The following is an 11239-nucleotide window of genomic DNA, read 5'->3' as shown; positions in this document are numbered from 1 at the left end:
GTGGGTCGATTTCCGTTAAAGACAGGGAATTTTTTCAATATCTGCTCTAGAGACCACGCAACCTCTTATCCAATGGATAGGCCTACCAAGGTCTTTCCCAGGGGAGTGAAATTGACCACTCATTTCCATCTGGTTACGAGGTCAAGAATTGTGGAGCTATACCTCCACTTTTCAATGTGTCTTCATAGTGTGATGCTTAATTACGTACAGGCAAACATTACCTTTACTAGAATGCGAGGGAGCCGGATATGGTTTTGACATACCGAACTGGTTTTTGTTTGCATGTGTGTAACATTTCATACTTGGGCACTAATGACAGACACATGGATGGTGAACTGTGGATTTTATTGAGGGCAAAGATTCTGGGAGTTTTTTTTTTTATTGGTGAGAATTTAAAATTTGTATAACTTCCTTGTTACTGAAAGATGTAATTTCTCGATGGTGCAACACGAAGAGAAATTTCTGGACAATATTTAGAAGTGTCATATCTTCTGGGATATAACGCCATGTAGTCAACTGAAAGTCAACCGATGTTCCGGAGGAACATAACGCCTCCATCTTCATTGTCGAAGAATGAGCCAAGCAAGAAACCAGCAAGAGCAGGCAGCAAGCAGTGCTAACGGTTGCTCAAGGTAATTAAGAAACTCTCAAAATTTGAGGAGTTAATTACGGAAAAGACTGTGGCTAGTTGATCGGGGGGTGCAGCACATAAAGCTGAGGAATGTGTGAACGCATTTTGAAATTACAGAAATTATAATGAGGGAAGATGGCTACTTCCGCTGGACACAGTAATAAAATAAACACAGCTTTTAGTGATGAACGTCGTGATGTGTTGGACTGGTCTGCAAGGCGAAACTGTAAATGTCGGCGATGTTGATAGATTCACCAAAAGTAATCAGTCTACCACAACGCACGATGTTATCACCCAAGAAGTGAAAGTCTGTCGGCTGGTGTGGTGGGCAGAAGGGAAGTTACCTACGGCCCAATGATGAAGACTCGCTCTCTGCAAAGGGTCCAGCTGAGTAGCCACTCTCACATCCAGTTTCCGAAATGTTGTAACTGAAGAAACCCATGATGATTGATAATTAATAATCATATTAACAAATCATTGTCATGAACATTTAGACTTGGGGGTGAATTATGCAAGAAATTTCGGACAACACATAAACAGGAAATTTGTGATCTGCACAGACGGTAGTGAAGTGCGAGGGTTACGGTGGTTTGGGTGTTATTAACCTATCGTAACCTTCAGATGTGGGAGGTAAGTAACACATGCAGCTGGCTGGTGGAGAAATCTTTTGAAAAGAGGTCACTTGGAAAACCCAGAATGAGATCGGCGTATAACATGGAGACTTATGAGCTGAATACAGTTGGCCAAGATAGTGCCCAACTGTGGAATATGGCACTAGCGGCATTAAATCTTCAAATTTTACCACAAGAAATATAGTTCGTTAAATAAAGTAAATACAACATAACAAGAAAGCATACACAAAATAAAATGCAGTTAATTATATGTAATAATAATGTATATGTGGAAGTTGCACCTAAACGAAATATTTGTTATATTGGTAGAAGCGGGTATCTTTAATTGCACGTACGGATGTAAATTACTTAATTAGCCTACCTGGTGCAAGTGGACGAAAACTGAAATGTAGCAAGACCAAGACTTCTACAGTACTCTGCTAGCAACACGCAGCCAGATCACATTGCGTGTACATCAATTTTATGTTCAAGTGAACCATCATGATTTACAGAGTGTTAGAAGAACTCAGTGTAAAATGGTACAAGAAAATTTAAGTCTGTGTTATACATAGATTTTTAGTGACAAATACCATAGATTGAAGTTTTAAGAATAATTACCTTTAGGACTCATGAATCTATTTTTTTTTCTTCACATTTTTTAGGAGGGAGCTTTTAACTATAACCGCGTTACTCTTCTCTACCTCCTTCCCAGAGGCCCGTCGCTTAATTACGCACAAGGAACTTTTCAGTCTCTTGTATACAAAAGCCATGAGGCAGAAATAGCTTGGGGCTCATGTACTGACGATGGCAGGACTGCAAGAAGCTCCTCAGGATATGAAGCAATTTCGAAATTTATATACCGGTTTGTACTTCACTGGAAACGATGCTGCAGAATGAAGGACAGATTTTCTCCAAATAATTCTGAATGGCTTGAAAAGAGATAAACCCTCTGAAACAGTATCTATTGCTGAAAGCACTCGTTATTCAAGCGTTGGCTGACCCAGAATATTGTTTAAAGAGAGCAGTGATATGAACTAATTTAAGAAGAATAAAATTGTTCATGGTATAGGATACCGGTGGGAAAGCCAGAAGGAAAGAGACCACAGGAAAGACCAAGGCGTAGGTGGGGTGACAATATTACGTAGAATGGATCTTAGAGAGATAGGATGGGATGGTATGGATTGGATAGATCTGGCTCAGGATAAGGACCAGTGGAGGGCTCTTGTGAACACGGTAATGAACCTTCAGGTTCCATAAAATGCTGGGAAATTCTTGAGTAGCTGCAGAATTGGCGGCTCCTCCAGGACTCAGCTCCATGAAGTAAAATTGTTCATGGCTTCGAGAACTTGTGAAGCACTTATGTAGGCCACTCAAGATTGTTTAAACTCATCACGAAAAAGAGATGCCACTGCTATCATGACAGAAGCAACGCAGACAGCATCAGCTAGATCTGGTGAGATTAAATAGGCCCATAGCGCCCACTCTTCCAAATTTCATACAACAGAGAAAAATCTTCAGCATTAGTTGTCGATGTAACAATTACTCAAGAAGAGGGAAGAGAGACCAAACAAGATCATGCGCACTGTACGAGCACAGAGACATGCGTCACACCAAGTTCTCCCTACAGACCCAGACGAAGTACTGACAGTGATTTGGGATTGCGACGACAGCAGGGGTCAAAGCAATCACAAACAAACATTTAGTGGCGATTCAAAATGTTTCAGTGAATCCGATTGTTTCGAGGAACCAGAATAGCGCACTCTGTATAACAACTGACAACTGGCTGGACGGCGGACTAGCCGGAGTTCGAATCTCGGTAGGAGCAAGATATTTCTCTTCTCCACGCCGCCCAGACCGTTTTGGGACCACCCAGCCTTCTATCCAATGGGGGGGGGTTATAGGTGTCGGGGCGTGAATTTGACCACTCACCCCCAACTAGCATGTCGACCGANTCTAATACCTCTGGTAGATGGGGGAAGCATTATAGATACCTCTCAGCTAGTAGAGCAGGTCTCGCTGGCTGGGCGGGACTGATGGTAAGCACCAATACCGGTAGGATATAGAGGCTGGTATAAATCATAGAGGGAAGCACAGTGGACCACTACAGGTCTAAGTGCATGGGGAAACCCACCCTCTCTAATAACTAACTAACTAACTAGACACAAGGACAACTTTACCTTACTGATCGCTTTTTATGTGTCGATGGTGCCCTTATTCACATCCTCAGCCCTGCCGGATACAGAGTTGTTAGTATGGCACTATCCTCAGCCAACAGCAACACGATTCTGTCAGCCCGCAGAACTCATACATGGAAAGGAAACTGCAGAAGTCACAAAAACAGAAATTACTGCAATTGATAAACGGATCCAGAAACTTAATCAGACAATAATAATGATGATGATAATAATAATAATAATAATAATAATAATAATAATAATAATAATAAATAGAAAGAGTTCCATTTGTGCCCCAAATTGGTTTTCAGCTATGGTGGATAGAAATATGTACAGAACTGTCACAAAAATATTACGCATGTGGAGCAATCCCCAAAGAGTTGAACAATTTAGACGGCATTTCAATAAAATTGGAAAACACTACAGATTTTCGGTCAATGGGGCAACAAACGACTGCTACTCTGCCTGACGCGTTTCCAGGAAGCCATCTCCCTTTCCGGCGGTTACAGCCGTTAACGAAAATTTTATTGGAACCACGACAGGCATTGCCCAGTGGCTTTCCCATTGATAGGGACACGACGACAACACTGCCTGCCACCTTTTCAAGAACCTGTCTTTGTTTTCGGCGATTATAGGCGTTAACGAAAAGCTTATTGCCGCTTTGGAACCACATGGCAGACAATTTCCAGTGCTTTTCCCAATTAATAGTGAAACACTTAATTAATATTTCAAGGAAATGACTGTGTTCTGTGTTGCAAGACCATGACTGGCATTGCATGCCTGCAAATGTTCCGCAACGCAGACTGCAAGAAGTATGGTGAAAGGAAATGCTCGGAAGTCCTCGCCAAAGAATGCAGTGGAGGATCTTTTACACATGTTAGTGCTGAGCTCGGATCCAGTCATCTCTCAAATGGAATTATCTCCAAGCAGAGGAGGAGAAACATTCGTCTACTGATATCCAGAGACTTAAGCAGACATGCCATCTGCCGACACGTGTGGGGACGAATCAGTCTTGGAAGCAGTAGCAGCAGTTGTGATGATGGCATCTCTTCAGCAAACAGCCCTCAATAATTTCTGCTGTTCACAAGAATTCAGGAAGGCAGATAACTGTCTGATACGCATAGATTTGTAGGATTCCCCTGCATTTTGCTCATTCTGTTACGGGTGTGACTTGATTCAGTTGATAAATACTGTAATCGTAATTTTATATCAAAACAAAATTTGAATAGCAGTAAATCAGTTTCTTCAGAAGACATTGGCATTGAGACTCCAAAATAATTTTGACGTGCTAGATTTCGAATTTTGTCAGCTGTGTGATGATAGATGTGTCCCTTGCCACCAAGGCGTTCTCAGGTTGCGGACGGAGGAGACGGCCTTCAGATAAGGATAATGATTTTAGTGCTAATGGCGAAGGGTTCACCTGAGTTAGGGCGAAAAATGCCGTTCTTGGGGGGGGATCGAGGAGCACCCAAAAACAAGTGCTATGTTAGTATACCTTCTTACCGATTGTGCTCTCGGCTCTGGCGGCCATTTTGTATTTAGTTAGTGTTGATTGCGTAGAGTTGGCAGTAGTAATGCACCAATAGTGTCATGGCCGTCATGGCCGTCATTGCCATTGAGATGATGTTGACCTTTAAACGAAAGACTTTCACGGTGCTGGTTACCGCATTGTATTTGCAGGATGCTATGCTCACAGCTGATTACCGAAGAATAATAGAAATTAAAGGAATTAGCCTTTTCTCTTGAATCAGTAAAGAGTTGTCCATTACCATCTTTGATCCCAGGAATATTTTCCCTATTGTCTTTATACCTTTTTAATTACTTGCTCAGACGAGCAAATAAGATTAAACCGAATTCTGCGCCACTGCGATCACTGCGGTGTTGCCTGATTAAAATTCCATGTTTTAAGTTCAGTGAATCTTAGTCAGGATTTTTCTAGGGACCACATGATATTTGCGAGTGATGTCATGACCATTAATAGCATGTATTCGACCGGTAGACAGGTCGAAGGAGGAGTTGTTTGTATAAAAATAAAATTGACAAGTCTGTCGTAGACGTCGTAGAAGTGGCTGGTTCCGTACCGTAAGTAAGTATGATATTGTGAAATACGCAACGTATCTGGTGATTCCCTTTCCGTTTTATTTGTGTGCGAAAGTTCGGAACTGGTTGTTATTCCACGGAATGGTACCGTATATTTTCGAAAATGTATAAATTAATGCAGTGACAGTTCGAAAGGTGTAAATAATCACGGTCGAGGTAAGTTCTTAGTAATCTAGAATTTAGTTACCACAAAAATACCAGACGAATCTAAGTATAATTCGAGATTAATGGGATTTTGGACTTTATCCATAGTCTGGTATTCTAAAGAATGCAGTGCGACGTTTGGGAAACCGAATCTGTTTCTGTCGTCAGGTGAGGGGGCGGGAGACACTGGACAGTCTGTACCCGCGAAACTGCTGGTATATATGTACCTGAGATCAGAGTTTGTTAGCAGGAGATAACAGGAGAACATACAATAAAAACTGTGGTAATGCATGTACAAACCAGAAAGTTAGAAAGGGAAGCGGAAAATAGATGTCGTAAATTGAAGCTTTATAGAAATATATTTACGTACTGCTAGCACCATCTTTTGGAACGAAAAATTGAATCCTGTAGCTAACCATGTAGATATTAACGAAGATTCTGGCAGATCATACTGTGAGCTGCTAATGTCATTGCTGATAAGGAGCATCTGTATAGGAGAAATATCTAAAAGGGCATGGCTAATCAGATTGGTTAAATGTACCATATAGGCAGATTCCTTGTATTTACATTGCATGCTATTACTTTCGATTTCCAGAATTGTAGCAACATTTCAGCCTGCCCTGTGACTGTGAAGAATGCCATGTTGTGGGATGTGGCACCATGTACATCTTACGTGAACCGACATTTTGGAGGACCTTGTCGCCTCCATCTTCAGGGTAGAAAAATCCGTGAGTGAAGAAAGAGCGTGAGCAGGTGGCTGCAGACTGCAGCAGATGGAGGCAATACATTCCTCCAAAACGTCCATTCACACAAGATCTACCCAGCGCAACATCCCAGAAGAAGGCATTCTTCATAGTCACTGCTGTGGAAGCCTCGAATTTTCCATACCCTGTGACTGTCTTCATGGATATGTAGGGCTAATTTTGATTTTTCTAGAAAATTCTCTTGGAGATTGTGCTTATTTTCATGGACCGACATGACTGGCGGTCTGCCTTTTTCACTAATGTAGCTTCTGTCTCATTCACAAGGAATTTTATAGATGCAATGTTCCCTCTGTTATTGACCCCCCTCCCCTCTTCCAGTCTGGTTCTTGTGAGTGAGGTGCTAAGAGAGTGTTTTGTTTCACAGATGGTCCCAAAGTAATGATGGTTCCCAATTCATTGGAACTTTTCTGAAATACCCTTCACATATGGGATTTACTCAGAACCAAAAGGCTTTTCATCTTTATTTCAATGCCTGTACCCTCGGAATTAACCAAGTCAACAAAACCATGGTGATAACAATTGACCTGAAGATCACATCCCAGGTTTTCAGTTTGATTGAACAGATCTTGTCATTATTGGCAAGCTCTGTTGTGTGGACTCTGAATTATTCTGTTTTGACATGAGGATAATTAAATTTGAAGTGGTGATATTGGCCAGTGTAGGTGGGTTTTCTGTAAATTTTATTTTCCAGTGCCATCCCTCTCCTGATGACAGAACATCCAGAAAATGTATCACACTTCTTGAGTCTACCTCTATACTAAACTGGATGTAATATCCCAGGCTGTTTAGGTGGCTGAAGAAATTCTGTGGCCTGCCTGGACCATGAGGCCAGACCACAAATATGGCATCTGTGTACTATAGCCACAGTGATGGTTTGTGTTGCACTGAGTCAAGAACCAGATTCTTAAGGGGATAGAGAGCTTCCCGTAACCATACCACATTTCTCTTGGAAGAACTTATCATCCACCTGAATTTCCTGATGAATAGAATTGTGACCTGTTAGTGTCATTCCAAAATATTTCAACTTTGCCACATTTTCAAAGGATCTGTTGTATTTATGTTGTGGTTATGCTCTGCATTCTGTTGATGAGACATCAACGCATACTTAGTTTTCTCTCTGTTTCTTGTAGACCAACCTACTATGAGGGAGATCCAGTAAATATGCCACATATGGAAGTAAAAGTAGCTGTAATGGATGTAATAGGTTTTCTATGTGTATCACTAGGTAGTAGCACAGTCCACCTTCATGACCGTGTAGATAGCAGATGCAAATGCACATGTTCAGAGGCTGGTTTCAGTAGTCAAACTGGTGACCATGCTTGAGGGTTGAACTACCAAAGAGCAGCATTATGTTGTGCGTTTTTGTGGCCAAAAGGATTCAGTACAAAGAGTGTTCATAAAGAAATGTTTTCTGTTTATGGTGGTGTTTGTCACATAAACAGTTCACAAGTGGGTGCCAAATGTTTCACTGGTGATGAAGAGGTTGGAACAAAGGTGTGAAGTGCCTGAGACAACAGTCAAAAACTGTATACTGTGGGTTTCAGCACACTGGTAAAGCAATGGGACAGGTTTATCAATGTTGGTAGAGGATGTGTCTTGAAATAAATGTTTTTCCCAGGATCAGATGTCACATGTTTTACATTTTATATTCATTTATGACCGATTTACTGACTCTCCCTTATAATTTTGTCTATTTATGGGCATAACCTTGAGAGAGAAAATTTTGTTAAAACTGGATAAAAGTTTGTACAGAGTTGATGACAGTGATGTGACTTAATAATTACTACAGTCTGCTTTATGACTCTTCTTTTAATTTGGTACAATAATAGGCTGCTTCCACTGCTCAAGCAGTCGTTTCTTATTCCAACAGAATTAATGAATTTATAGATTTCAGAATGCAATGTTCCACCTTCTGCTGGAATTGCTTAAGTACCATGTAATTTACATCTTTTCAACTTTGCAGTAACAATTTCAGCCTCAGAAGCACCAGGTTCTAGGGGCTCAGCTGTATGTATTTCCCTCTGCATAACCAAATAACTTCATGTACATTCAGTAGATGAGAAAAGTAATATATCCATCTATTCAAAATGTTGTTGAAATCCATAAAAAGCCGATAAAATAAAGCTGTCCTTATAACAGGATTTGGAAGCCCATAGGGTTGTGAGACATTGAAGCTCTCACATCTTCTAGACATTCTGCTCATAGATGGCTGTGAGGTTGTCAGCCTCATGCACCGACCACTCTTTACCCCCAGGAAGATTCTTAGTACTCATATCTGTTAGAGGCTGAGTCAGCCCCAGGGCCATAATGTGGCTGGAAGGATTACGTCAATTGAAAAATGCAGTGACCTCATTGGGAATCGAACTCATGACCTTCTGGCTTGTAGTATAGTGACTCAAGCAACTACACCATTCTCATCCATTACCAGTTTAGTTCTGTGTTGGTAACTTTTCTTAAATTCATTCATTCATTTTTTCAAGCCTCAAGATGTTCATGTTCTTTTTATGTGTTGCAAGCTCATGAATTCCCTCTCATTCCTGAAATGCCTGCCAGCTTCACATCTTACATTGTCCAATTTATCCCCATTTATTGGGCTTGCATCCTGTAACTGTTGTATAGTTCGGCTTGTTGATAGTTCTGAACATCCTCCTTTGAACCGTGTCCCTCTGAATTCAGTAATCTCAGGAGAATATGCTGCCCCTAGTGGCAATGTTATGAAGCAGCAGTGATCAAGGTGGCATACTCAGTAGAACAGTGTGTATATTTAGTGAACACCCACACAACATAATGGAGGCTAACGCCCAAAAAATGTACAATGTGTTGTGCTCAACAAGTAATATTGTTGGGCCAGTCTTTTTCAGTAATACTGTGACTGCTGATGTTATCACATTATCCTCAAACAAGATTTTCATCTGTTTATCCAAGGAGTTGAATGTCATTTTCTGAGAAACATTTTTTCAACATAACAGGGCTCAGTCACACATTTCAGATGTAGTGTTTAATGCAGCCAGTGAGTGTATTGACAACAGAGTGCTGTCTGATCATTATCCTGAACAGTTACATACGTATATTAATGGTCCAGGTCCAAGTTCTATCCAGATCTTAATCCATGTGATTATTTCTTATGTGGTCTTCTGAAAGTTGCAGTTTACTTTAACAAACCACACTCAATCAGAGAATTGAAACAAATATCAACAGCAGTGAAGAACCTTAGCTGCAGTTATGCAAAATTTCATCAGCTGTTGATGGTCACAGACACTGTTGGTGCATGTATTGAAAATGTTCATACATGACTGTCAATCTCCCAGGACTACTGAACTTGGAGACTCCGAATATAGTGATGTTTACTATGTAGTTAGAAAATTATATGCAGTTAAAACTGGAGCATTTTTTTAGATAGACCTCATATTAATTGTTGCAGACTACATGGAAAAATTTGAAACAGTTTCAGTCTACACAGTATAAGTACAAGATACAGATGTAAGCTCCATGTGCCAATCATTAACATCAGTAAATATGATAAAGGAGTTCACTGTACTGGAATGAAATTATTTGATCATCATCCTGAAATCAGAAGTTTAAATCACAATATAAGACTCTTCAAGCCAAATGTTAAAACGGGATCCCCTGTCTCATTCCTGTTCTGTAGAAGAATTTACTGTGATCAGAAATTCACAATTATAAATACATAGAGAAATAATGGTGACACTTCTTTGGTATGATTACTGTGGTATGGTATTGTATTATCAGAAATGTCTGTATATGTATTTATATTGGAAACAAGTATAAAGGAAACAAGCAAAAAGAAAAGGTAAAGTAGTCCTCATAAGAGGCCATTTGGACCCATAGGGTTGTAAGATGAGGCTCTCACATAATCTAGACCCTTGGCTCACAGATGGTGGTAAGATTGTCTGCCTTACATGCCGGCCGCCCTTTGCCCCCAAGGAGATTCTTGGTACTTCTTTCTGTTAGAGGCTGAGTCAACAGTAGTGCCATTGTGCAGCTGGAAGGGTTAGGTCAGTTGAAAAATCCAGTGGCCTCATCGGTAATAGAACTTGTGACCTTCTGGCATGTAGCATTAGTGCCACAACCAACTGTGCTACCGTGTACCCTATATTATGGCTTGTTCTACAAGCTTGACTAAGGCCTGTGAAAGCTCTGTGGAATTTGTATAAAGTCTCTTCTGTTCTATACTAGATACCCTGCGCACCATATTTAGAAATATTGTAACGTGTTTCGTTACTGAAGACGCCGTAGAGATCGTTAATTGGTTTATTGAACAATCTACAAGTAACGGCTACAATTACTTATCACACAGTTGTGGGGTTTCACACTTTATAACCCTAATCGCATTAATCTGTTGCCACTGTTGCGGGGTTTCACACTTTATAACCCTATGCGCAAATCAGCTCCCTCTGTGTTCAGTAGTCTACACGTTTACAGTAGGGGAGCTATGTATCACTGTATCACACACACTCCCAATTACACAATTACACACACGTCCGGTTCTTCTTTCCGCGATGGCTGCTATACTCCAACTGTAGTCTGCTCACTGGAGAACTGTCGATAACACACTCGTTAGTCCACTACTTAACTCTGCGGTAGCCACATTACAAATCGACTCGGCGACTGTTACTTTAAAACTGACTCGCAGCCGCTGTGCGGCTCACTTATATAGCCGCAGTGCTTGCCTGTTGCGTGCCACGTCACAGTAGGAAGCGGTTCCACGTCACCGCGCGTTGCATAACTACCAGGATGCGGGGACTCGGCTAACTTCGGCTCCGCTCGTGACGTCACCGCGGGGAGAGTGGCGGG

General features: G+C 41.1%; 1 protein-coding gene across 5 annotated transcripts in view; it reads left to right on the top strand.

Moving 5' to 3' along the window:
- The first annotated feature begins 5338 nt into the window (after positions 1–5338).
- Positions 5339–11239, top strand: part of LOC111866792 (anoctamin-4) — a 64313-nt gene continuing 58412 nt past the window's right edge. For 3 of the 5 annotated variants that reach the window (XR_002843241.2, XM_023856092.2, XM_023856175.2), the window contains exon 1: positions 5339–5502. The gene's annotated coding sequence lies outside the window, so the exon portion shown is untranslated. Of the gene's footprint in view, positions 5503–5537; positions 5673–11239 lie in introns of those variants that run through there. The other 2 variants (XM_023856253.2, XM_033752836.1) reach the window with 1 other exon arrangement.

This window comes from Cryptotermes secundus, unplaced genomic scaffold (assembly GCF_002891405.2).
Source record: "Cryptotermes secundus unplaced genomic scaffold, Csec_1.0 scaffold24, whole genome shotgun sequence".
NCBI classification, from domain to species: Eukaryota; Metazoa; Arthropoda; class Insecta; order Blattodea; family Kalotermitidae; genus Cryptotermes; species Cryptotermes secundus.
This window is presented reverse-complemented; position numbering and strand designations above follow the sequence as displayed.